General features: G+C 37.0%; 1 protein-coding gene across 10 annotated transcripts in view; it reads right to left on the reverse strand.

Annotated features, from left to right (window-relative positions):
• The window catches only part of DTWD1 (DTW domain containing 1), a 99,353-nt gene that overhangs the window by 50,780 nt on the left and 26,640 nt on the right, over positions 1 to 21,933 (reverse strand). For 6 of the 10 annotated variants that reach the window (XR_008618610.1, XR_003681779.2, XR_008618614.1 and 3 more), the window contains exons 7-9: positions 13,683 to 13,744; positions 13,374 to 13,514; positions 7,384 to 7,452 (exon numbers count right to left, since the gene is read on the reverse strand). The gene's annotated coding sequence lies outside the window, so the exon portion shown is untranslated. Of the gene's footprint in view, positions 1 to 7,383; positions 7,453 to 13,366; positions 13,515 to 13,682; positions 13,745 to 14,959; positions 15,126 to 21,933 lie in introns of all 10 variants that reach the window. The other 4 variants (XR_008618615.1, XR_008618611.1, XR_008618613.1 and 1 more) reach the window with 4 other exon arrangements.

A 21,933-nucleotide genomic window follows, 5' to 3' on the forward strand; every position in this document is an offset into this window, starting at 1 on the left:
TTATTTATTATCCACTTTTAAAACTTCCCTACTTCATTAATTGCTGATATTACCTTTATAAATTTCTTCCTTCTTTTTTCTTTTGGTTTTCTTTTGTTATTTTCTTTTTCAAAATTTCAATTGAATCTTAGTTCATTTAAATATTTTCCATATTTTTTGTTTTTAATAAATATATGTATTGGTAGCATCCCATATGTTTTGATGTATTATGTATTCATTGTTATATTTTTAAATAGATTTATAAACAATCTAGTTTCCTCTTTAGCTCAAGGAGATTATTTGTTTGTTATTGAAATCTAAACATTCTGAGCTATCTTTTTGTTGTAATTTCTAGTTTTATTATATTTTGGTCAGAGAATGTGGACCCTGAGATTTCTTCACTGGAGAATTTATTATGATTTAACTTATGACCTACTTGATCAAATTTTCTAAATGTTCCAAGAGTATTTGAACAATCTAATCTCTGTTGTATATATCTATCATTGCTTATTTTTTCATTTACATCTTCAATAACTTCACTTTTTTCTGTCTACTTGATCCATCAGTTTCTGAAAAGAATATGTACAAGGCTACTATTAAGATTGTTTCTATAAATGTCTTTGTGTTTCCAAAGATTTTTGTAATACATATTGTATGGTTATAATTTTTGTACATAAACACTTATGCTTAGTGTATCTCCTTTGTTATAATTAATGATCTTTTAAAATTCTACTTTCTCTGATATTAATATTACTGTTTATGCTTTATTTGAGTTATCATTTGCTAAGTTCAACCTGGTCTACCCTTACTTTTCAAATTTTTGGAACTAAATTTGGAGTCAGTTACTAAGGCATAATAAGTTTGGCATAGGGCATAACTGGGGGTAGCAGACATCTCACTACAGATATCCAGAGTCTGACTGGAAGGAGATGCTCTTCCCTTTACTCCTTTCCTCTTCTTCAGTCACTGACCAGCGACAGTTACACGCTATCATTTGTACTCTTTTGTTTTGGAGCTTTTAACTCATTTCTACAGTGAAATGGTGGGGAGTAGAAGAGGAAAGACAGTGAGTTTAGCCTGAGTAGGTAAAGTGAACAAAGATGTCTTGGTTGGGGGGGGTGGGTAGGGGTGGAGGAGAAGTTATTCAGCTGTTCAAGGTAGAGGGCAGCACCTTGGAAGCACTGTGGTCTTGAGAAGTGATAGGAGCAAGAGTATCTCCTTCACAACAGTCTCTGAGCCTAACCCTGCACACGTATCAATCATCTGCTCAAATACTGTGGGCTCCAGTTCTGTGAAGAGACACCAGTAATGTGGTCCTGAGATAGGTGGAGACCCTAAGGAAGCCAGAAGGTCTACCTACCACACCTCCTGCAAAAAATTCCCTCCTCCTTTTGGCCCCAGAGACAGACAGAGCATGTCCCTCAGTGCATTGGCAATTATGACATGTTTTACAACTATAAGAGCTAATATTTTAATGCCATAATGGGGCACAGGGTGGAGGTGGGGAGAAGGGTCAGTTGCACCCCTCACCACTGCTTTCTGGTCTGGTGAGAGCCTCTAGGAAGGGCTCCAGAGGATTTTCAGGCACAAGGTGATAATAAAAAGCAGATGAACAACTTCAGTTGGCTTTATTATTTTTGAAAACTCTCTATAGAAAATGCATCCTTTATTGCCTGCACCTAGGGCAGAATGCTTCCACAGCTCCCCCACCCCCTCCTCTTGGGAAGCCACTGCTGGGTTCTCACATAGATCTCAAAAACTCACAATGCGGATATCCCATAAAGTTCCACCATCCTCCTTTATTAAAAATTCCTCTCATAGACATGCTAGTTTTGTCTGCTATTTGAGGAAAGCTGAGAAATCTCATGTCTTCCTGCCTACAGGAGATTCCAGAGAGGAATGGGTACTGTTTCCTAGAAGATTAGGTAAGATTAGTCACGGAAAAGAGTTTAACCAAGAAGGCTTTGATCAAGGTCAGCAGAGTCCAAATGAGGCTTTCCCTCAATAATCATAGTATTTTCTTCATTTGATATCAAAAAGAGGAATTATCTCTATCATCCTGAACAAATTATTAAAAAGTATGTAACTAAGGCTCCTCTTTTTAAAAGATGAGTCAGTAATATCTGCTCTGTATTTCCCCAAAAGTTGTTCTGTAACAATAAGAAGATGACCCAAGAAAATCTGGGCAATGTGGCAACAAGAGTTGGACAGAACCTTTCCTGCCTATTACTCGCTGAGAAACAGGCCTCTTCGTCTGGACTTCTGGGCCTCCTATTCCAAAAGTAAAGAAACGACCTCTTACTAAAAGGTATCATCTACTGAAAAAGATACACAACCTAAAAGCTGAGAATTATGTTTTACTCAGCAGACTTCCTGAGGACTTAAGCCCAGAAGATTGCTCTGAGGGACTGCTCTGAAGAGGGAAGGGAGGAGCCAGGATATGTAGGAGTTTTTGCAACAAAACCAGGCTGTCGGAACATCAAAAGATTACTGTTAATTAAAGAAAACCAGACATCTCAAGTTAATGATTTTAGCGCTTTTCTACATATGGGGAAATGCAAGAGTCTGGCTCACTGAAATCATTCCTTCCATATCCACCTTGGCTATCTAAGGCCAGTATCATGTTCTATTCCATCCTGAATCCCTTCAGGGTGCACTGTGGGAGGTGGTCGCAGTGGCTGAGGGCTTGATGGCTGCAACATTCTTTGTTTACTGATATGGCAGGCATCCACAGTATATTCCACATGCTCCTACTGGGTATACTCATTGTATATTACTATATTACATACTCATTGTCTATTATTGTATAGACATGGATTTACTGGTCTTTATTTTCTTTGTGCTAAGTACATTTTGAACCAACACGAGCCTGATACATTTATTATCATTATTACTATTTATTTTTTTGAAATAAGACATACCTACATAAAATTATATAAATCATAAGGGTATAGGTCAATTATTTTTCACTAGTTAAGCATATCCATGTCATCAGCACCCAAATAAGAAAGAGGGCATGAGCAGCACCCCAGAAGTCTTCCCTGTGTCTCCTTCCAGTTACTGCCAACCCTTCCTCCTAAGGGTAACCACTATCCTGACTAACACAGCCATAAATTAGTTTTCCTGGCAGCTCTTTAACAGAAGGCATGCCATTTCCATGTAGTTGCTGATAGTGCCTTCATTTTTGCTATATAAGTGTTTTATGATTTAATAAAGGACAGGGAAAAGGTGGGTAGAGTACAAGACAGATACAGAAGATAGGACCAGAAATTATCTTCTCCATAAAATACTGTCGGTTAAGACCAGTGTGTCATTTCTAGCAGGCGTGTGATCTTGTAATATTTTTGGTAAAGGAAAGCTTAATGAAGTTGGAACTATTGTGTTTCTTTCGTCTCAGATAAATTGCAAAATACCATCTATAGTAATTTTTAAAGAGAAGGAAAGCATTTCCCTGTGGCTTAACTTGATACTTGTCCAAACTTGGAAGAGTTAGAGATGTACTGTATGATATAACACAGTCATCTTAGTTTTTTTAAAGCCCTTTTACTGCAATATCCCCCAAAGTACAAACAGAATCCAAATACCAGATCTTGCCCAGATCACCAATATATTCCCTGGGTGAGGAGGAGAGAGTTGGGGGCGGGAGATAAGGGTAAGGGGAGGGACCAGGGACTTTGTGCCAACTGACTCAGGGCAGGAAACCTAGTTCCCTTTCCTTTCCCCCCATATCAAATTCTCAACTGCATTCCACTGTCTGACTGGGCTGGCCACAGCTGTGGTTATTTCCAAAATGAAGATGGAATCTAGCCACACTCGGATTTAGTATTCTCTAGAACTGCTGTCCTTCTGGGCATTATTTTTAGAAGTATCACATTGCATAGGTACTTAATTTTTCTAACTGGCTTTTGAAAAATTTTGCAAATCCTTTTCCCCCCTAAATATAAAAGACTGATGTAAGAGGCTTCTGTTCATTATATTTTTCCTTTGGAATATCCTTACCCCAATGGAAAAAGATAACATGATTGCTTGACCCAGCTATCTGCCTAAAATAATGTTGGGGTTTTTTTCCAGAGTGGATAAATTATAATAGCTCAACACAGCTGCATACTTGAGCATAAGTCTACAAAGTGAGAGACTGTATGCTGACTTCTTGTTACAGCTCTATCTGATTTAGATCAACCAACATTCTCTAAGAGCTTATGGTGTACCAGGCACAGTGACACAGATGACAAAATGACAAATAAGAATTTGTCCTTGCCCATAGGAGCTCACAGAGCAAGTAGCACAAAAAACACAAAACCAATAATTACCACACAACAATTACTTGTTAAAATGAAAGTACTATGTAAAATATTTTGCAGAAGAAGAACTTATTAACTCTCACAGAATGTATGGTCTGGGAGGAAGTCACAGAGGAGGTGTTACAGCAAAGACAAGGACCAGACATGCCAGAGAAAAGGAACAAAAAATGCAAAGGCCCAGAGGAATGGCATAGCCCACTGTTCTTCAGAAACTCAAAGGTGATGAAGATTGTCTCAGTGTAAGCTGAGTAGCAGTTGGTGAGAATAAAGCAGAGGGTTGGGGTCAGATCATGGAGGGACTTCATCTTCTAAAGAGTTTTAAGCAAAGGGCCAATATGGTTAGATTTGCAGTTTAAGGATGGACTCTGGCATAAAAGAAGCTCAATTAGAGGAGGATGAAAATGGAAGCAAGAAGCTCAATTAAGAAATAGTGTTGATCTCAGGCTTAAAATATGCCAAGCCTTTAGTTTCATGCACACTCTCATTCTCACCCTGGCCCATTCTCTTGCTCACTCCCTCTCCTTAATTTTTATTACTGCCTTTCTTTCTCCATACCCCTATAACCTTTCCTCATGCTTTATATAACACTGTAGAAATCTTAGGAAAAATCCTTAAAAATATCCCGCATCATCCCACAGCCAATATACCCAAGAACTAAAAAGAACTTAGAAAAAGAAGAGAGAGGTTAGTATGACCCATTGATATAATACATCCTATTAATTTTTCCCATTATTATAAGTATGTTAGGGAAGGTACCCATTAAAAAATAGGCTTGTCTGGTAGTCTATCTGCAGGCTTTGTTTAAATGATGGCAGACTTGGTAGCAGAGCCATATATGGTTTCACTACTATAACAAACAGCAAAGGACAAAGTTTATCATTACTAGTGACCTGCTGGTATGCCTACCCTGCCCCAGAGCATTTGCTTGGCCTTTAGCCCTTGGCCAACCATCTCTAACCTGTCACTGGTTGTCCTCATGGGCTGTGACACAGGTGATTCCTCTGCATACTTCTGTATGGACTGGTTGGCATCTTTGTGTCCCTCTGCTGTCTGGAAGGCATGGGTTTACAGGGGTAAAGGGAGGAGACCGTCTATGGTAGTGGAGCCTGCTCTATTTCTAGATATACAGATGGGCCACAGTTTGAACTTAGGGTGAACAAGACTTTGAAGAAAACTATAAGACTGCCAAAGGATCCCCAGATGAACAGGTATAGATGAATCTAGCAGCGAGAAATGATTTGCACTTTCAATATAAGGAGTGTATATGAATCTCAGGAGAGGGAAACATGGGGAATTTTTTTAATCTAAAATTATTATTTAAAATTTTCTTTAAGTCAAAATGTTCATTTATTTAGAAAATGTAAATGTAGTAGAAGGAGAGTTTGGGATATGTGTATTTGTGAAAGGGAAACGTTTTTTTGTTGTTGTTTTTTCTTTTCATTTTTCTTTCTTTACTTTTTTAATACTGAGAAACACTGCTCTAACACGCCTCTCTAATTCACCATGAATGGAAGAAAGCACAGTATAGCGATCAGCCAGAAGAAAATAAAAGCTCAAATTCAACACCTGATTCAGTGGTTTAGTAGATTCCTTCCCTTCACTATGTTTCAGTTTTCCCTATAAAGCTAAGAAGTAATTCTTTGACTCCAAAAGGAAATGAATCCAGCTATTATCCTTTGCAAGAGATAGTCAGAAGGGCATGCCTTTAAAATTTTCATAAATATATGCAAAGCCTGTTTGCAATGAGCAATCTAATAAAATGTTTAAAGTGTATTCAAAGAACAAGGAAAACTTGTTCATTTCCTACATAGGTTTTGATATTTCCCTTTTAAGCAAAAATAAAATTTACTTGCTGCATAAAAATGAATTTATTAGGATCAAGAATTACATTGCATAATAAATAAGGGGTTTTTAGAGCTTTTAGAGATCCTGAATATTTCATTATGGCATAATGAAAAGAATACCAATTTATCAATCAGAAAAATCTGGGTTCAAAATCTAACCTAAATTTCCTCTGCTGGCCAAGATGGAGTAAGCCAACTACATCCTATCTCTCCTACTGATTACAGAACACTTGAGCAACACTATCAATCAACTTAACCTACTTAACACTTAAAGGAAACTCCAACAACAGTAGAATATACATTTTTTTTCAAGTGCACATGGAAATTCATGATGATAGATCAAATCCTGGGCCACAATGCAAACCATAACAAATTCAAAATAATTGAACAATAATAATTTGTTCTCTGATCAAAAGGAATTAAATTGGAAATCAATAACAATTACTTTCTAGAAAATTTCCAAATGTTTGAAAATTAAATGGCACACTTTTAAATAATTCATGGGTCAAATAGGAAGTCTCAGAGAAAATCAGAAATTATTTTGAACTGACTGAAAATGAAAAAAAAATATCAAAACTTATGGGATGCAGCTACAGCAGTGCTTAGAAGGAAATTTATAGCATTAAATGCTTATATTGGAAAAGAAGAAGGATCTGAAATCAATAATCTAAGTTTTAATGTGAAAATACCAGGAAAAAAAGCAAATTGAACTCAAAGTAAGCAAAAAAAAAAAGAAAGAAATGATAAATATAAAAGCATAAGTCAATAGAATTGGTTAAATAAAAAGTAGAGGAAATCAAGGTGAAAAAAGTTTATTCTTTGAAATATCAATAAAAATGATAAACCAATACCTAGATTGATCAAGAAAAATCAGAAGACCATAAACCTTACAGACATTAAAAGGTTAAGAAGAGAATCCTACAAGCAACTCACTGCCCATAAATTATACAACTCAGATGATTTGGACCAATTCTTGAAAGGGATAAACTGTCAAAACTCATTCAAGAAAAAATAGTTAATTTTCCTATATCTATTCTTTGAATTTCACTTATAAACTTTCCAAAAATGGAAAATTCCAGGCCTGGATGGTTTCATTGGTCAATTCTACCAAACATTTAAGAAAGAAAGAATAAAAATCTATACAAGTTCTTTCATAAAACACTAGAGGAGGGAACACTTCCCAACTCATTTTAGGAAGACAATATTACCCTGATATCTAAACTAGAGAAAGACAGAAAAGAAATAAAAAGCATACTTACTGGGAAGGAAGAAACAAAACAGTCTCTATTCACAGATGATAGAGCTGTCTAGGTAGAAGCCCAAGAAACCTAAAAAAAAAAAGGTGAGTTTAGCAAATTCACAAGGATAGAAGTCCAATACACAAAACAAAGCACATTTCTAAATACTAGCAATGAACAATTGGAAGTCAAAAATTTTAAAAAGTCACAAGCATAGTGGCATATAGAGGATGCTCAATAAATATTTGTTGAATAAGTGTTCAATTTAGCTTTCAAATGTATTCTATTTTTGTTTTTCAATAAATTTACATTTCAAAATATGTTCTTCTGGGTGTTATTAACATGGTCTGATATCCTCCAAAGTATAACAATTACTCATGGACAGTAGCAGCTGAGTATAAGCTAGGTAGCTAGAAGATAGCTAGAAGCAGGCTTAAAACATTATAATGAATAGTCTACCTTAAGCTTCTAGTAGAATGTTAGTTTCCTATAACTCATATGTAATATGCTCTGTACATTTGGGTCAATTAACGTATATCAGAAAAATTGAAAAATTACATTCTATTTGCATCGTCTTAGTGATCTTACGTACGTTGAATTTATTCATCTTTCAACACAAATAAGGAAGAAAAATTTTCAGGAATAACATTGCTAATAATAGCAGGAGATTAGGTCTTCAAATATTAGCATTATACATCCATTCCAACCCTCCATTTAGAATGAGAAACCACGGTATTTCTTGTTAGATAGGAATACATCTTTCATGAAGTAAACACATATTTATTGGTTATTTGTGATGAATTTTACTTTTGCATTATTACATTCATAAAACTGCAGTTCTTTCTAATAGCTATAGCACATATTCTATTTTAGTGGGTGAAACAGAGGTTTAAGGTCTTTCTTTGAGGCACCAAGACGCAAACATCATTCATCTTAAAGCACTCAGTAATAAAACTATTTGTATCCAACTGTTCAAGCAGACAAATGGGCTATAAATCTATAAATGAAGAAAAATGAAATAAGAGCTTTAAAATGCTAAATATATAACCAGTTCATCTCTTGATATAGAGAAAATGGTTACTTTATATATGAAAATTGTACTTAAGATTTCTTTTTATTTCAGAAACGAAATTGAGTTATTTGTAGTTAGGTGGATAGACATAGAGTCTGTCATACAGAGTGAAGTAAGTCAGAAAGAGAAAAACAAATACCATATTCTAACACATATACATGGAATCAAAAAAAAAAGTGGTTCTAATGAACCTAGGGGCAAGACAGGAATAAAGACACAGATGTAGAGAATGGACTTGAGGACATGGGGAGGGGGAAGGGTAAGCTGGGACGAAGTGAGAGAGTGGCATTGACATATATACACTACCAAATGTAAAATAGATAGCTAGTGGGAAGCAGCTGCATATAGCACAGGGAGATCAGCTCGGTGCTTTGTGACCACCTAGAGGAGTGGGATAAGGAGGGTGGGAGGGAGACGCAAGAGGGAGGGGATGTGGGGATATACGTATGCATATAGCTGATTCACTTTGTTATACAGCAGAAACTAACACACCACTGTAAAGCAATTATACTCCAATGAAGATGTTTTAAAAAAGATTTCTTTTTATTTCAACACAAACACTTATTTGACCTGTGGTCTATAATCAAAAGATATTCATCATAAATCACTATTCTTGCACTGATTGGAAAATTTCAACTAGAGATAAGGAAGATAGTCAATGACTCACTTTGAAATCACCAATAGAAAAGCCTTAATTATCTTGAAATCTATGGTTTTTTATTTCCTTCCTTTATGTGGTTCTTTTGTTTGCATAATTTTAGAGTGATTTTAAGTTAACACTGTCATTGTTCCATAGAATAAAACTGCTGTTATAGTGATAAATTATTTGGAAGCATGTGAGCATTGGGGAGGTAAATTAATGTAGTCAATAAGCTTGAGCTTTTTCTAATCAGAAAGACTTAAGTTTAAATCCAAGTTCTCTCACTTATTTGCTATGTGACTTACACACTAAATTATTTAACCTCTTTGAGCTTTGTTTTTCTAACCTTAAAATGAGAATAATACAAAACATTGAGTTGTACTAGAAGAGATGTATTGTTGAGAAAATTAAAAGAGATAGTATGTAAAATTTCAGGTGCATTAGATGGCACTTTTTATTATTATATAGTCTGTCCTTAGATAATTATATAAGCCCAGGTATTTTAAAGAGTTCACATATTTTAGTTTTTACTCTTGGATCTCTTTTGTCTGGTGAGCCTCATTATAACTTGTAGGGGAGAATCATTGGATGCAGCTATTCCTTTTTAACCAATTTTCAGAAGACCAGTGGGGATTGTGTATAGCAGACACAGCTGGCTGTCTACTCAAGTGGCTTTCAAACTCTGATCTGTACTAAGAAATTCATTTTACATCATGACCGAATATACACACAGATAACTCATAAATTTCATAAACCGCGTTAGTGCCAACTAAGTATGATGAGCTTATTTCTACTTATTTTATTCCATTTTATTTAATTTTTTAATGTCAATTACTCTCCATTAAATTGGTTTCACGATCCACTAATGGGTTGCGATCTGAAATTTGAAAAATATTATTTTACCCAATACCCGTCCCCTTCCTCCTTACTTCTTTGCTTAAAAACTTCATTCAGAAGTGACTTCAAATAATGTACCCCTTCAATGAAGTCAATCCAGTTTAAAGGCAAATACTGATTGGGCTGCCCTTGCCGATGATTAGTTCGGGGTGTGCATATAGTATAGTTCTGACCAATGTGAGGAGAGTAAGGAGAGATTATCTCTCTGGTTTCTTTTCTTATAAGGGCACGGAGTCCCATTCATGAGGATTCCACTCTCATGACCTAATCACCTCCGAGAGGCCCCCATTCCTAACACCATCACACTGGGGATCAGGATTTCAACGTATGTATTTGAGGGGAGCTGGGGGTGGGGACAGAAACATTCAATCCATTGCACCTGGGAAAAAAGATCTTAATATAAGTATGTAGAAAAAGGAGCAACTCTTTATCCAAATTCACTGCCCCTAAAAAACTAGTTGGTTATCATTTAATTATGGTCAGTTGTCCACCAACCGTAAGTAAAATCTTTTATATAGAATGATACACAAACTATGCCATGCTTTTTAGTGAACTGAAATTTGAAATAGCAAATATTTCTTGTTATTTCTAATATATTGTTATAAAAAGGTGATTGTCAGCAATTGCAAACGCACTTCAATAAGCAATATGCTACTCATTATTTTTAAAGTGCACATTAAACGTAAAGACCTAATGTTAGCAACCTTGGGGGTAAAAGCAATGATTAGTAAACCTTTGTTTTTCTTGTTTAGAGTAAAGTCTGTCAAGTATGGCTACTTTCATATACAACAGGAATCACTGACTAGCCATTGAAAAAAATTCAGTCAGCTATCTGGTTGATTAATATAGAGGATATGTGGTATCCAGTTAAACTATTTTCTATAGCTGCTTCAAGTGATGTTAGGTTGGTTTGCTGTTGTGGCTGCATTCAGCTGGTGGCTAAGCTGAGCGAGAAAGTTCAAGAAGGTCTCTCTCACGTGTCTGGGGCTTTGGTGTTATTGACTGGGGCATTTCAGTTATTCCCTGTGTAGCCTTTCTTACCATGTAGTGCCTGCCTCCAAGGATCTGCCACATCTCTAGAAGGATAGCTTGGACTTCTCAAGATACCATGTTCCAGTTTTAAATATCTCTGTACATTGATTTCATCTGAGAAGTAAAATTAATTTACTTTTGGAATAGCTTCTCATTTATTTTCATTTCCCATTGTGAAAATAAATTGAGGTGTCCAGACTTAAATTTGGAAAATATTTTTAACTTTACAAAAGTATTTTCCAAAAGTAACAAAGACTTCTGTTTTTTAAATACAAAAAACATGTTCTCAGGGAAATGTGTCTTGAAAGGAGAAAAAGGAATTTTTTTCCCTAAGATTATAAAACATTAGGCTACTTGGTTCAATGTATTGTCTCCCCTTCCTTCCTTCCTTCCTTCCTTCCCTTCCTTCCTTCCTTCCCTTCCTTCCTAAGTGCTTTAAAATCAGAATTTATTGTGTGTTAAATTATTAAAAGTTTCTCTAGAGTTTCCTAAAGCGTTTGTGAAATGTTTGTTTGAGAAACTGGAGGAAAAAAAGGTTACAATAGCAAACATTTAATAACATATCACTGTGAAAAAAAAATCCTCTATAGTACGTGATAAAAAGATTAGATAATCTTCTCTGAGAATGGAAGAAACCTAGACTTTAAAAAATTCCATTATCTTTACAATCCATTATACTTAGACTTAAAAAAGCCCTGAAGTTAACAAAGCAATTTTTCTCAGATTCAGAATAGTTATAAAATTCCAAACATGTAATCAATTAAAGAAAAAGGAGCCATCAATAATTAGAAAATTTGAGTCTATTTGCAGCATTGTCAAGGATATACATGTGTTAAAAGAAACAATTGCCCTTGATAATAAGATTGTAAACATTGTTATTGGTATTCAAGAGGAAATAAGATAAATATTCTTTTATACATATTTGAGTTGTTTTTTGAACTCCCAGCAGAGAACCAGTTGGTATCAACACTTTCATACAGGATAATCAAACATAAATTATTTATTAAGCTAATAAATAGTTAGCTTTCACTCTAAAAATTTAACCAGAACTTTCACTCATGTTCTTCTCTGCTTCAGAAATTAACAGTTGATTGTTAAATGCTCATGGATGCTTGTTATGACTGTACTGTATTACAATAACATAAATATTTATAATACATTTAATAACAAAATAGATATTACCTCTAAGTTTAACTTATATTCAAGTTTTAAAAAGTAGTATTAACTTTTCAGAGCTTTTTATGATGAGTCTAGAGAGGAAAGTAAAATATGTAGATGTCTTCTCTTATAAACTCTTAGCACATCCAGAAGCCTATGAAGTATTCTCTACAATTTTTTATTCCCATCTTTATCAGCCAGAAAATGGCCCAGACAAAGGCCCAAAGTGCCAACAATAAAACATAGTCTCAGGGTTATAATAAATTAGAGGCTGTAAGACCCTTTAAGATTTTAGAATGATGTCAAGCAATGCCTCATAGGCCCTGAAGGCTACAGAATAAATACTGTGGGCATCTTCTACAGCACTTGGATTCTCAGCCCAAGGTAGAAGGGGCCTGCCTAGAAGAGATTTATGGAAGTGGCTTTTGTCTAATGGGGTGGACTAATTTGCTAAATAAGGCTCAAACAATTTTTAAGAAAATTATATTGATGAAGATAACCATCAGTCAACTAAAAGAGAAGCAGTTCAAAAGGAAAAGTCTAGTCCCCCCAATTCTCTACAAGTCTTTTCTTCTTAAGACTTTTTCTCTTAAGCTCTCCTCTACAAACAAAAATATTGCTGTATCAATTATCTAATGCTACATAAAAAAAAATTCCCAAAACTTACTGGCTTAAAACAATGATTTTAAAATTTCTCATGTTTTTGTGGATTGACTGGTCATTCTTCTGCTTCAAATGGTGTCAGCTGGAATCACTCACATGGCTGTATTCAGATGGTTGCTAAGCTGAGCTAGAAGGTTCAAGAAGACCTCTCTCACTTGTCTGAGGCCTTGAAAATGTGATTGATTGGGGCATCTCATTTCTTCCCTATATGGCCTTTCTCTCCATGTGGTGTCTCTAGGGTTTTTCTATGTGGTCCTTCTCTCCAGCAGGATAGCATGGAATTCTAGCATGATGGCTCAGGACTCCAGGAGCATGAAAACGGAAACTGTCAGGCCTTATTTTCACCACATTTTATCGGTCAAAGTAAGTTACAAGGCCGGTCTAGATTGAAGGGGAAGAAAAATAGACCCCACTCCTCAAAGAGAAGAGTGGTATTCTTGTACAGGGAGGGGAAGAATTATTTGGGGGTCATCTTTGACAACTATCATAGTCCACCATCTGGCCACAATTCTTGTCCCACCTACATGCAAAACTATACTCACCCCATACCTGAAAAGTCTCATCCCATGATGACATTAGTTTAAGTTCAGTATCTTATCATCTAAATCAGGTCCAGATGTGGAGAAAATGCCTCAGGTATTGTTCCTCAGGTGCAGCTACTTGGGAGTGGCTTCTCTCAGTCCAGATTTTCTAGGATAGAAAAACCACACAAACACTCCCAGTCAAAAAGGGGGTCAGGGAAATGGGAGACACAAAATTAAAATTGTTGTTGAGGGCCTCTACACTAAAGGCAAGGGATAGTCCTTGATTGTGGTTCTGTTCATCCCTCTGGTGGTGATTTCCTAATCCATCCCTCACCTTGCTTCTTGGCTCCTCCCTCTGGGATTCTGGCTCTGCCCGCCAGTCATTCTTCCTTTTTCCTAAGAAAAGGAAAGCACTGGGCTGGAAATACTTCCTCTAAACTCTTCTTTTAAATTGAACAGTTCCTTCGTTAGCTCATTTCTCTCTTCTTGTACATTATCATCAGTAGCTGTACAAAGTTAACTGGTACTTTCATCACTCTGCCTGGAAATCTCCTTAAGAGATCTATACACTCATAAAGTTCATTTTCTATGTTCTTTGTTATGGCAGGCAGAAGTATTGCCAATCATTCTGTTACCATATAACTCAGGTTCTACATTTTCCAGCATTTAATAATTTCCTTACTGCCTTTTTCCACCCTCTACTAAGAGTTTGTTTACTATTCTTCAAGGCTAATAGCCTTCTAACCACCTGTATTATTTTTCTCCTGCTTGTGTAATATAACACCAAACTTAGCAGGCTTAACCAACACAAATTTATTATTATATAGTTTTGTAGGTTAGAAGCACAACACTGATCTCACAGGAATAAAATTAAGATGTTGGCTGAACAATATTCCTTTCTGGAGGCTCTTAGAGAGGAATATGTTCCCTTGCCTCTTCCAGCTTCTAGAGGCTGCCCACATTCCTTGGCTTGTGGTTCCCCTCACCCATCTGCAAAGCCAGCAAGAGTCCTAATTTCGTATCACTCTGACCTTCTCTTATGTATCCCTCTTCCACTTTAAGGACCCTTGTGTTTATATTGGCCCACCTGGATAACCCAAGGTAACCTCCACATCTCAAGATCCTTAATCACATCTGCAAAGTCCCTTTTACCATGTAAGGTAACATATCCATGGTTTCTGGGGATTAGGATGTGGATATCTTGAGGTAGGGGAACATTATTCTGTCTACCACACCGACCTTTCAGCTTCCACTAGCAGTCTTCTTGCCACTCTTCCAATCCCCAACCTGCTACCTAGTCTTAAAGCCTGTACCACATGTTTCTGCATTTTGTTAAGATTACATGCTACTCCAGATACCAATTTCTCTATCTGTTGCTGAATAACAAACCACCCTCCAAAATGTAGTGTTTTAGAATAATAACAATCATTTATAAATTCTCTGTTTGACTGTTTATATTTTTTGTTCCCCATGTGTGCTGGGGTCATTTCTGCAGCTGCATGCAGCTGATCTCACTCAGTCACAAAATGTAGGAAGGGCAGGACCTGAAGCAAAGTGGCTCTCTACAGTTGAGCTAGACTGTGAAGAAACTGGAAGCTGGAGGTTGCTGACCTCATTCCTTGCGGTTGGGCAGCAAGTCCTTTCTTGAAGATGAATCTGGGCAGCATATCTCTTTGCTTACCACAATCCACCCCTTGCTTCATATAGGTCTATTTCTCCATGTATGTTTAGAAAGCAGCTCCTACAAGAGTGAAGGGGCCTCTTTTCCTGAGGGGAACTTAGAAGATAGAGGTTAGTGTGACAAACTACAGTCCCTACTGCTGTAGTAAGGCTGTAGAATACAATCATTACTTGTCATCTCCCCACTCCACTATCAATTCTAGATTTCCCTCATCCTCCACTACCACCTCTGCTGCTGTTGTTGGCTTACCTGGTGTTGTGACCTAGACCCTCATTCCCTGAGGGGCCTGAGTTTCTGCCATCATGCATTTATCAGGAAGGAGTTGCTATACCTTCTCTTTATAGTCACAATTTGTTAAGTGTATCACTTGGGCTCCATATTTACTCTTTTCTACCTTAATAGTGAGTGTAACAGGATCCCTATCTCCTTCTGGTGATCAGAGTCAATTATCCCTGGCAAGAAGGTGTCCCCTTTTCTTGCCTGCTGGTCTCTGGGCACAAGGAGCCCAAAGTACCCAGGTAGCAGCTGCAGCTTATATTTCCATGGAATTTTTGCTATATTTCTTAGAAGTGTATCCCTTTTAGGGACCAAGACCTCGCAATATGCGGAGTTCAGAGTTGTGAAGATAGGAAACATAAATAGCACTTTAAGGGTCATTAGAAGTGATTGCAAGGGCTAGGGACACTTCTGCTTTCACCCCTTGGCTTCTAGACCCATATTTTTTGTACTGAGGCACAGTGCCATATAAATATCTTTGATCCAATGCATATAATACATCTTGGAGTATGGCACCTCACTCTTTCAGAGTATGGCCTCTGAACTGGTATTCAGCTGTACCTTCAGCAGGTTGCTCCGAGGCCCTATCAGGCTGGCAGTTTCTGGGTGGTGAGATATGTGACATTATCAGTAGATCCTGTGGATAAGGGTCCACCCCTGCACTTCCTTTTTTGCAAAACAGGTTCCCTGGTTTGATGTGACATTATGTGAGATCTCATGCTAGTGAATCTAATATTACATAAACACTCAGATGGTGGTACTGGCTGAGGTTCTTTGGGTAGGAAAAGCAACCCCATATCTGGAATATGTGTCTATTCCAGTAACAAGAAAGAGGTGGTCACTCCAGGATGGAAGGGGCCTAACGTAGCCAACTTGAAACTTGGTCTCAAAGAATGGTGTCATATTGGGAGCTCAGTGTTGCTCTCTATTGCTGGCAGTTCGGGCATTCAGCAGCAGCAGAAGCTAAGTTAGCTTTGATCAGTTGAACCCACACTCTGTCTTCATCCCTTCTCCAGTGGACACTCCATTCATGTGCCCAAGGGCCAGCACCAGTTGGCCAATGACTGAGGCAGATGATGTCAACTGGGCAATTTATTCAGTCTTCTTTATTGTTTAGTGCCTCTTCAGCAGTGGATGCTCTCTGGTGGGTGTTACATGTGATACAAAGACCTTCACTGTTCATGCTCACATTCAGCGCCAATATGTCCATCCATAGGCCTCTCTTCCAGACTTCCTGTGGTTGATCTTCCAATATTTCTTCTCCTAGGACAATTACCAGTTCAGCCACTCAGACTACTCCGTTCTGGACAAGCTTTGTGTGCAACTAAAGAGGCCCACTTTCTGTAGAGCATCAGTGGTACTTAGCCATCCAATTCTGTTATTCTTAAATCTATGAGTTCCTTCATGAGTCTCAAGTACCTGATATCCTGCACTCACTAGTTCATTCTCTTCCACAGGTAAACTCTCTCATTTTACCACTGGTGAAAGCTGCCACCTTGAGCCAGGGGCTCCTGATGTTCCATGTGCCACATGTGATGGATTCCTCACAGGCACCTTAGACCACTACTGGGACCAACTGTCACAGTTCGGTTCTCTGAAGATCCTGAGATGGAATTTGGGCTGCAAGATGTTTATCAGAGAACACTTGTGAAGGGAAGGGGAAGAAGCAGATGGTGCAGAGGAAGAAGTCAAGCTGCAAAGGAGGAAGCTCTGGAGTGAGTTTTGCCTGACATAATGTGATGCATTAGGCTGAAATGGCAAGGGTTTTACATTCCCATTGTGTTCGGTCCTCAGATCTAGGGAGGCTGTGACCTCAGGTAAAGTGTTTTCTATAGCTGCTGCAGATGAAGTGCTGAGAGCTGGAGAATTTGTGTCCTCCACACTTCCTGAGGTTCGTCAAGTCTTTCCTGGAAGGGGGATCAAGGCAGCACATCTCCATATCTATCAGTGCACCTAATCCATTTGCAAATCATATTTGGCTCTAACTTCAAATATATTCAGGACCTGACCATTCCTCACCACTCTTTTATTATCATGACTGCTCTTGTCCAAGCAAGTATCATCTTTCACATGGACTATTGAAATAGTATTCTAATTAATCTTCCTACTTAACTCCTTACCCTCTTACAGTCTATTTTTCAAAAAGGAGTCAGAATAATCCTTTAAAAATATAAGTCAAATCTTGTCAGTCCTTTGCTTAAACCCTCCAATGGCTTCATATCTCACTCAGAGTAAAATCCAAACATCTACCATGGTCTCCAAAGCATTAAAGATGTGACCCATTATCCCTACTCCACTATGATCCTGTCTTCTACCACTTTTTCCCCTCCCACAAACTGGTCCAGCTAAACTGGCCTCCTTGCTATTTCCCAAACATGCCAAGTATATTGCTGCCTCAGGACCTCTCCACATACTTGTTCCCTTTCCTCAGAATGCTATTCTTTGTGTTATCTGCATGCTCACTTCCTCTCCCTTCATTCAGGTCTCTGCTCGATTCTACCTTATTGAGGCTTTCCAAGATGACCTTATTTAAAATAGCATCTCTTTCCTGCACCAGTCACTGTTTGTCTCTTACTCTGCTTTACTTTCCTTCTTAGCACTTATTACCTAATGTGCTATATCCATTAACTAGAAAAGAATCTGGCACATAGAAGGCAACCAAAAATTTCTGTTGAATGGATGAATCCTGGGATTTCCCTTTGCTGCTTTCTTGATGCTCTCTCCTGCCTTTTGGTTTCTTCCTGCATTTTTAAGGCAAACATACTCCAGTATCTTCCTAAACATCTTTACCTCAAGGATATATGGGAGGTAAATTTTTTGAGACATTTTATGTCTCTAGTCTATACTCACACTTGATCGTATAACTGGATACAGAAACCAAATCATTTTCACTTAAGAGTTCTGAAGTCATCACCCCAATGTTTTCTACTTTCCAATATTTTTGAGAAGTCCTCTAACAACCTGATTCTTGACCTTTGTATGACCTATTTCTTCTCTTTGAAAACTTTGGTTATTTTCTGTGTTTCTGTGGTGTACTGCACTTCCTTGATGCTAAGCCTTACTCTGTGCCTTTTCTTTCATTCTAAGGACCTGTGTCCTTCAGTTTTAGGATTTAAAAACATTTTTCCCCCCACAATTCTCATTTTGTCTGTAACTCATTATCTAGATAAAGGGCCTCATGGAGTAGTCCCTAATTTTTTTTTTCCTTCTATTTTTCATTTCTTTGACTTTCTGGAAGACCTCCTCAAGGGGAAAAATAAACATCACTCTGAGTTTATTAATGACCTTTAGAAAGAAAGTCAAAACAAAGTATTGTTTTTTGACTAGCTAGTTATTCACTCATTATAGTGGCAGAATTAGTGAATAAAGATACTGAAGTCATAGATACTAAATTAATCAGCAAAGTGTTGATGCGAACATTACAGCACAGGTGAGTAATTTTCTCCATCAAACACAATATTCTATAAAACTATGTAATGAGATAAATACTATTAATTATAACTACATATAAAGTAAGATTGCAATTGTCAGAATCTCAAGGGGATAATATAGAAACATCATGGTTAAAAATAATTTGGAGAGTAGTGCCTTGGTCCATCTCAGCAATCCAGCTAGAAACTCAATATGATTATAATATACATTGTACGTGTAGATTAATAGATTAAGTCTATGAATAGACTCATTCTACCTGGCTAACACTCTATTTTTTTTTAATTTAAGGTAACTGGTATACAAATAATCTCCAACTTTGTCCTTAACAACAAACGGTATTGGCTAGTATAAGCACTATTATCAGTGTCTTTCTCCTCAAGGTTTTTATTAAATACAACGTAACATGTAGCCTATAGTTTCAACTACAACTTTAAACTGAGGTTGGACTTTTTTTTGGAAGTTATTCTATTCATTTGCTATATTTTCTCTTTCAACTCTTGTATTGATTTATTTCTGCATTCACATTTTAATCTTTTTTTATTTTATCATTTTTTATTTTACATCTTACGGAAAAACCTGAACAAACTTTTCAGCCAACTCAATAATTTACAGAATATTTTTTAACATCTTTATTGGAGTATAATTGCTTTACAATGGTGTGTTAGTTTCTGCTTTAAAACAAAGTGAATCAGCTATGAATATACATATATCCCCATATTGCCTCCCTCATTGCATCTCCCTCCCACCCTCCTTATCCCACCCCTCTAGGTGGTCACAAAGCACCGAGCTAATCTCCCTGTGCTATGCGGCTGCTTCCCACTAGCTATCTATTTTACCTTCGGTAGTATATATAAGTCCATGCTGCTCTCTCACTTCGTCCCAGCTTACCCTTCCCCCTCCCCATATCCTCAAGTCCATTCTCTACTTCGTATATATGTGCCACATCTTCTTTATCCATTCATCTGTTGATGGACACTTAGGTTGCTTGCATGTCCTGGCTATTGTAAATAGAGCTGCAATGAACAATGTGGTACATGACTTTTTTGAATTATGGTTCTCAGGGTATATGCCTAGTAGTGGGATTGCTGAGTCGTATAGTTCCTTAAAAAACTATTTTTAGTTTTTTAAGGAACCTCCATACTGTTCTCCATAGTGGCTGGATAAGTTTACATTCCCACCAATAGTACAAGAGGGTTCCCTTATCTTCACACCCTCTCCAGCATTTCTTGTTTGTAGATTTTTTGATGATGGCCATTCTGACTGGTGTGAGGTGATACCTCATTGTAGTTTTGATTTGCATTTCTCTAATGATTAGTGATGTTGAGCATCCTTTCATGTGTTTGTTGGTAATCTGTATATCTTCTCTAGAGAAATGTCTATTTAGGTCTTCTGCCCATTTTTGGATTGGGTTGTTTGTTTTTTGATATTCAGCTGCATGAGCTGCTTGTAAATTTTGGAGATTAATCCTCTGTCAGTTGCTTCATCTGCAAATATTTTCTCCCATTCTGAGGGCTGTCTTTTCATCTTGTTTATGGTTTCCTTTGCTGTGCAAAAGTTTTAAGTTTCATTAGGTCCCATTTGTTTACTTTTATTTAAATTTCCAATTCTCTAGGAGGTGGGTCAAAAAGGATCCTCCTGTGATTTATGTCATAGATTGTTCTGCCTATGTTTTCCTCTAAGAGTTTTATAGTGTCTGGCCTTATATTTAAGTCTTTAATCAATTTTGAGTTTATTTTTCTCTACAGTATTAGGGAGTGTTCTAACTTCATTCTTTTATATGTGGCTGTCCAGTTTTCCCAGCATCACTTAATGAAGAGGATATCTTTTGTCCATTGTATATTCTTGCCTCCTTTATCAAAGATAAGGTGACGATATGTGCATGGGTTTATCCCTGGGCTTTCTATCTTGCTCCATTGATCTATATTTCTGCCTTTGTGACAGTACCATACTGTCTTGATAACTGTAGCTTTCTAGTATAGTCTGAAGTCAGGGAGCCTGATTCCTCCACCTCCGTTTTTCTTTCTCAAGATTGCTTTGGTAATTCGGGGTCTTTTGTGTTTCCATACAAATTGTGAAATTTTTTTCTAGTTCTGTGAAAAATTCCATTGGTAGTTTGATAGGGATTGCATTGAATCTGTAGATTGCTTTGGGTAGTATAGTCATTTTCACAATGTTGATTCTTCCAATCCAAGAACATGGCATACCTCTCCATCTGTTTGTATCATCTTTAATTTCTTTCAACAGTGTCTTATAGTTTTTTGCATACAGGTCTTTTTTCTCCTTAGGTGGGTTTATTCCTAGGTATTTTACTGTTTTTGTTGTAATGGTAAATGGGAGTGTTTCCTTAATTTCTCTTTCAGATTTTTCATCATTAGTGTATAGGAATGCAAGAGATTTCTGTGCATTAATTTTGTATCTTGCTACTTTATCAAATTCATTGATTAGCTCTAGTAGTTTTCTGGTAGCATCTTTAGGATTCTCTATGTATAGTGTCATGTCAACTGCAAACAGTGACAGCTTTACTTCTTTTTTTCTGATTTGGATTCCTTTTATTTCTTTTCTTCTCTGATTGCTGTGGCTAAAACTTCCAGAACTATGTTGAATAATAGTGGTGAGAGTGGACAACTTTGTCTTGTTCCTGATTTTAGGGAAATGGTTTCATTTTCTCACCATTGAGAACAATGTTGGCTGTGGGTTTGTCATATGTGGCCTTTATTATGTTGAGGTAAGCTCCCTCTATGCCTATTTTCTGGAGGGTTTTTATCATAAATGAGTGTTGAAGTTTGTCACAAGCTTTTTCTGCCTCTATTGAGATGATCATATGGTTTTTCTCCTTCAATTTGTTAATATGGTCTATCACATTGATTGATTTGTGAATATTAAAGAATCCTTGCATTTTGGGGATAAACCCCACTTGATCATGGTGTATGATTCTTTTAATGTGCTTTTGCATTCTGTTTGCTGGTATTTTGTTGAGGATTATTGGATCTATGCTCATCAGTGATACTGGCCTGTAGTTTTCTTTTTTGGTGACATCTTTATCTGGTTTTGGTATCAGGGTGATGGTGGCCTCATAGAATGAGTTTGGGAGTGTTCCTCCCTCTGCTATATTTTAGAAGAGTTTGAGAAGGATAGGTGTTACCTCTTCTCTAAATGTTTGATAGAATTCACCTGTGAAGCCATCTGGTCCTGGGTT

This window comes from Physeter macrocephalus, chromosome 11, assembly GCF_002837175.3.
Source record: "Physeter macrocephalus isolate SW-GA chromosome 11, ASM283717v5, whole genome shotgun sequence".
Lineage (NCBI taxonomy): Eukaryota > Metazoa > Chordata > Mammalia > Artiodactyla > Physeteridae > Physeter > Physeter macrocephalus.